This window comes from Montipora capricornis, chromosome 10 (assembly GCF_036669925.1).
Source record: "Montipora capricornis isolate CH-2021 chromosome 10, ASM3666992v2, whole genome shotgun sequence".
NCBI lineage: Eukaryota > Metazoa > Cnidaria > Anthozoa > Scleractinia > Acroporidae > Montipora > Montipora capricornis.
This window is the reverse complement of record NC_090892.1, coordinates 12228479-12234982: the sequence shown is the minus strand read 5'-3', so window position 1 is coordinate 12234982 and position 6504 is coordinate 12228479. Positions and strand designations below refer to the sequence as shown.

General features: G+C 39.6%; 1 protein-coding gene across 1 annotated transcript in view; it reads right to left on the bottom strand.

Annotated features, from left to right (window-relative positions):
* Nucleotides 1-5624: 5624 nt before the first annotated feature.
* The window catches only part of LOC138019866 (transcriptional activator protein Pur-alpha-like), an 11514-nt gene continuing 10634 nt past the window's right edge, over nucleotides 5625-6504 (bottom strand). The window contains exon 9 of the mRNA XM_068866815.1: nucleotides 5625-6504. This exon is cut by the window's right edge and continues 260 nt beyond it. The gene's annotated coding sequence lies outside the window, so the exon portion shown is untranslated.

The following is a 6504-nucleotide window of genomic DNA, read 5'->3' as shown; positions in this document are numbered from 1 at the left end:
ACCGAAAAAAGTTTGCTCTAAAAAAACAAGTGAGCATTACATGGAGAAATTGAAAATGTTTTGGGGCGAAAACCAGGACTTCGAAGCAAACGCAACCTCTCAGCTTCAGAGGAGAAGTAAATTTGAAAGACGAAAATCCCAAGGCCATGAAGCGAAGAAAAAACCTGAAGAGAGAAGTATTGGAGAAATGATCGCTCGAGCAAAAGACCACAGAGCTGGAAAGGACGACATGCACAGTAGAATTCCTGTGTTGGTCTCTGAGCAAACTGTTGCTGATTTGACTGTGAAGAATAAGTCGGCTAATGAACAAGGCTGCAGACGTTTTAACAGTTTAATGGCATTGAAACCAGTTGCTGGTTCGTCCATTGCAACAAAACAACTTTCGAACCACGAAAAGTATCTTTCTCTACAAAGTCGTTACATCTCTTGGAGTGAGAACCGAACTGGACTCGACTCTAGATCACCAAACAAAGAGCCATGTTTATCCAGAAGATTTTCTTCGATATCATTGTTTTCGGACAGACCTTCTAATATCCCTGTATTGATTCGCAACAATAATGTAAGACTTCGAAAGTACAGTTGTCCAGATTTCTATCCAACACAGTTCACAAAACACAGCCTTGATGAGGAAGGTGGACTTAAAGAATTGGAAGCCTTAGGATTCTTAGGGAGGACGGAAATATCTTTGCGGTCAACCAACGTGCCTAAGCTATCATCAAAAGCGGTTCAACAACAAAATCGTCCAGCCTTAAGCAGAGACCCTGAACAGTTGCGTACTTCGCGAAAACAAGAAGACCACGCGAGAGGTAAACCGGGTAACTTCAAAAATAAACCAATTCAACAGCGAGAGAATACAGAAACACATTCAGTCTTGATCCCTCGTACGGACTTAAATGGCAACGAGGTTTTATCAGGCCAAAAACAGCAGTTATCTAGCTCGTCTTCAGATGACCTCAACAAAGGCTACCAGCTTGAGTTTTATGAAAAAGAATCTTTACAGAGTTACAGTTTGAATGAACAACCCCTAAAGAAAACTTCACTTCCGAAGATGTACAGTTCAAAAAGTAACGTGTTGAAATGGCTCGTGGAAGTTGATCATGATCAAAATTATACTCAACTTTGGAGCTGATCTCCCGGTTAAGAAAAGTCTGATTTTTTGGCTGTTTAGAATTCAAGGACGATTTTGGAGAGAGAACCAAAAAAATACGTTTAGAAAGTTAAATGTAGTTAGACCACTGCAAAGTTCTAATACCCTTTCTATTTCAGTGTGATATTTATTTTAATCTCTTTTAGTGTCAACTGTTTTTTGTTTTGCCTTAAATAAGATTAGTTCTATTCATTTCTTTGAGATTATCATGTCAAGACTTTTCGCAATATTTGGTCTTTGGCTGAATGAAAGAAGCACGTACCAAGTTTTCAAGACACGTTGTAACACAGTTTGCCGTTCCTCGGCTGTCGCACTTAATTGCTGACACCTGCTCGATAGCCCCAAGCCAACTGCGAGTAAGCGTTCGTCTCCCTTAAATGATGAAGGTTTGGTAGAGAACCTGATATAAATTGATTCATAAATAATGCTAAAAGCAGCCTCATCGGCTTCGTATACGAGCCCTTCTTCAAAGCTTCACTTGTCTATATGCTGGAAGCAATATAGTTATTCTTTAGCACCCATGCTGTCTAACACCAAACTTTCCATGATAGATTTCAAAACATGATATTCCTATAGGTTAGTTGATGGTGTTATTGAAACTCGTGAATTCTTTTCAGTGATATACTTTAAAAACGTCAATTAATCTCCACTCAAATCATATTTTTAAATTGTTTTATAACTCTAACCGAAACCTATTCGTTAGCCGTTCCAACTGATTTCCGGGGTTTTCGGCGCTCAAAGTGTTACACAGTGTAACCACGAAATTTGTTCCCAAGTGGACAATACCGCAATATCAATGAAAGTCATTGGCCCATAAACAGAGCCATTTTGTTGATAAGAGGCTAACCAGTCTCCTTGGAAAGAAACATACCATGAAACTGCAAACGTTTAGCTAGCTGAGCGAAAAAGAAACTTGCCGAAGATTCCGTACCAGCAGCGCGCGTGCGAAATGACAAACGCGATCAAAGATCTAATTTACAAATTGTTCAAGTTGAGCGTATTATTACCGCAATAAAAATTTTAAATGACGAGACAAGTGGGGCAAGTTCTTCTCCTTCTGACACAAAGAACTTTTGTATAATAACAAATAGGGCACCAATTGGAGGTTTACACGTGACGTCATCTCCGCCATTTTGGTGGACGAAAACAAAAGATCTCTTATTAGCTTCTTTTGTTCGTCCACCAGAAGTAGTACATTTCTCTATTGTTATTGGTGTCGCTAGAGGTTGGTTGAAAACGTCCTATAGCACTTCACAATATTATATATTAAAGATGATGGCGCCCGGAAAAACTTGAAAACAAAAACAAACGATTATTTCCTGTGGGTGTAAATTATAATTGAGACACACACACACTCTAATGTTCTTCACAATTCATTATTGCAATCAATGAATGTTCAGTAACTAGCTCTTGTTCAGTTTGCGACAATTTGATAATCAGGTTCCATTATAATTTTGTGTTTGTTCCATATACATTTAGTGTGCGCGGGAGTACTGCTTTGTGTCTTTTTGTAGCTTTTCCAAGCATAACCATATATTCCGTAAAATCAGGAGCCCATGGACTCCTGGTAAAACCCATTACAGTAGTAAGGAAACCGCCGTACTTTGGTAAATGAAAACAAAAACAAACAAAGAAGGAAATAAAACGCTGTTGTGTGCTCCTGAATCAGCGATCAAAAAAATTTATGTCCAGCATTAATTTCGTTCCCAGGACCACTCCCAGAAGCTAAGGGAGAGGTCCTGGGAGCGCAGTTTGTCCAGCATTCTACACTTTCTCAAAAGCCATAATACACCTCTTCTACTAAAAATTGCTCTTGTACCCCCAAAAATTTGCATAGGCATTGTTTCCGATTTCTCTTGGGACATCTTCGTGTCTCAAGAGAAATTTATGTCATTTGTGCTCGAAAATTGCTCAATCAACTCATCTCTTTAGAACTTAAGCTTGTAAGCTCAAATTGCTAAAAGTTCACGGAATGACCCATTCCGAAATGTATTAAAAGCACACCATCGTCAACTACCTCAAACGGCGAGTACATTTGTAAATGTTTGAGCATGTCCGAAATAGCCGAATGCATGCTGACCTTTTTGCAGGTTCTTTTTAGGCAAACCAGACGAACATTCGTTGTTTGAAAAACATGTGCTTGTAGAGCTGGAGATGACTCAGTTTTTTTTGCAGCAGCATTATCGAGAACAAAAAGTTAGCGCCTGGGGGTTGAAATATGACGGAAGTGAGCTTTGGATACGACAGAAAAAAATCGCTGCAGATTTAGGCTCGTGCGACCTAAGGCCTAAGGCACAAGCAATGAGATGCACGCTAATTTTGTTGAACTCAAGCCATAAACGCCTGTGTCCCCCGATCGCGAACTCGACTTTTAAAATAAAATATAAACCGTTACGAAAAACGATACTAAAATCTGACACCAAAACCCTTACGTTAAATCCACAGTTGTAAATACTTAAGGCAAGATTTAGTTGTATAAAAAAAAAGTGACTAGCGTGAGGAGATAATTTGAAAGATGTCACTTTGAGCGCTAGCCCTTCTTCAGAGCGAATCTGCCTCCCTCAAACTCCGACGCAGCTCCTCAACTTGAACCTGACCCCGTTAGCTTTTGAATGGCACGGAATATCTATATAAAAACATGAAAAACTTGTTTTATCAAACGAGTTGATAACGGTCGAATTGCCACCGTGATAACTCTGGGTGGCTGACGTTTCTAGAGCTGGCCTTATCTCGTATCCAGATCTCACTCTGTCACTGGAAATGTGACCGTGGGAGATCTGGGTACGAGATTAGAGCTGGCCATCTCACACACGAATAGGGAGCTTAATTACGCGACGTAATCGAGACGGGGATGGCTACCGGTAGTGAATTATTCTTCCTTTCAAGTTGCCATCACACAACCACATTTCTGTTGCCAACTATCTTTCAAGTTCTCCATTATAGATAGTTAGCTGGTTTAGCAATGTGAGAGAAACCATTCTCCTGGCGTGCGAAATGTTCTCTTCCGGTTGCCGTCTGCGTCTCAAAAAGCTCCCCCTAATGTCATTATAGCTGGAATGACCATATCCACAATAAACAATAATTAAAAATGGTTTGCGCTCTATATACGAAGGCGGGAATAAAGTTGACGGTCAGGACGCACTTATTGCAACGGCTCTCTCGAGTGGTTCAGAAAACAGTAAGCACAAAAACATACAGCGCAAGAATGGAGCCTAATCCAAAGCGCAAAGAGATTATGAAATTTGGGATTGTAAGGACCCGGGTGGAATCTGGGAAAGTTGTAACCGTTGTTGTGTTTCCTGTGCAAAGAAACTCTTTGCGTCCCGCTCAGTAGTATTCAGCAACTTTTCATTGCCTTCAAAGGCAGTCCCACCCATCTTTATTTGATCGTTCAACGGATGCAACATTAATAATGTCATCTGAGTCAGCTGTGTAGGTTATAAACAATTATTAGATGAGGTTTTTGTGATATCCGGAATAAGCAAGGTCGAGGTAAGTGTTATCAGCCGAAGCCCGAGGCTGATAACACTAACCGAGACCTTGATTATTCCGGATATCACAAAAACCGAATCTAATAATTGTTTTTATTATACATTGTTCTGAAGAAAATAACGACGAAAGCATTATCGCAGCGATCACAGTTTATTTTCAAACACATTGCTCTTGGAAATCATGCATTGCGCGCGCAACCTACAAATTACCGGTATTCACTAATCTATAGGTACAGATTAGTGAATAATCTGTAAGTTGCGCTGTTTCCCAGAATTAACTGTAGGCTTTTAGCCAATGAGAAGACAGATGATGACTACAATGTATAATAATCTAAATAATGGTACTCCCGTAATGACACGATGCTTGTGACAAAGTTTTTTCCTATAGACCTCCTTCATAATGGCGGCCAAACAAAATATTCTTTTGTTTTAATGCTAATACGCCTTTCCAGCCTGTCTACGACGAGCAAATTTCAAAAGAATATGTGTTGCAAAATGAAGGCAGTAGATCTAATTAACATAAATACAAAGTGGGCTATTAGCATAAAGCTTCAAGTGGTAACAAGTTTAACCTAGTTCACCAATATCTTTATCCTCAGATGTATTTCATTTCGTCTCTTTCTTTGATCGGAAATTTCGTTTTCGTTCCCCTGTTTTCCCAAAGTCTTCCAAGACCTTCACCCTTCTTCGCTACTTCCCCCATCCCATACTCCCCCCCACGAACTGTATTACAGGATTGGTGAAAATAGAGAATACGCTGAATATATTTTTCAGCCTGTATGCACAGGCTCAACATTTTCGGGAATCTTCATTGATTTTTAGTGGGGAGATAACACGCCCTTCGAGTGTTGCCATTCTGTCGCGTGCAACATCGCGCATCTTCCACGAGCTTCCGCGCAGTCCATATTTTCCTGCAAAGCAGGTTACATCTTGTTGATTAAAAATACCCCAGTTCCATATACCCCGATCAAACACTCCGGTAGTCATTAAAATTATTTGAAGGACTGTGTCCAAATTTTATTGCTACGTAGGCCGACTGACCTCTGACCTCAGCAGGAACCTTTGCCAGCCTGTTTATATAAGAGAGCCTTTTTTCACCTCACAATATCATTAATCACATCGCAATGACCGCTTTTCTGAAGGTTTAAATTCTTTGTACAAGCTTCATGAAATTTCGTTTTTTTTTCTCAATTTGTTTTCCGTGCATGGCATTCAAAAAGCCGAAGCGATTACAAACGAAACTGTAATCTGCAAAGCTAAAATTTCTTGCACCTTTTGAAATAAGAATAATATAATTTTTTCTGCTGTTTGCAACTAGAAAGAAAGTTTGCTCATTTGCATTGAAGTGTTTGTATTTTGGACAGGGGAGAGAAAGGAGAAGGAAGGCAAGATCATGTTTCGCATTTTCAGGAGGAATGGGTGTGGGGGCTAGGTCATACCAACTTGTTACTTTACACAAGTGTTGTCCATCTTGGATTAACTATAGGCTACAAAAACTTGAAAACAGTAACGAAGCTCCATTAAAAAAGTAACTGCAGCCATGAATTGTAAACAAATTTCACTTCTGTTCCTTTATGATGAATCAAACTCGACTATCATTAATCTGACCTAATGGCTCGCATAGCACCACAGCGTTTATATAACGTGCATTTTTGGTTCGGTACAGCATTTCGTTTGCATTTACCCCAAATCAATGTTCCAATTTGGACACTTCCTCATATATTACTTCTCGGTGAGAAGTATACGTTTGTGCTTAGTTCCCTAAAAACTTTAAACAATATCTCCCAACAAACAATATAATAAATGAAACTGAAGTTCATAAGGAGAATTTGAGACTCCATCGTGGCTTTAAAAGGATCGACAAAT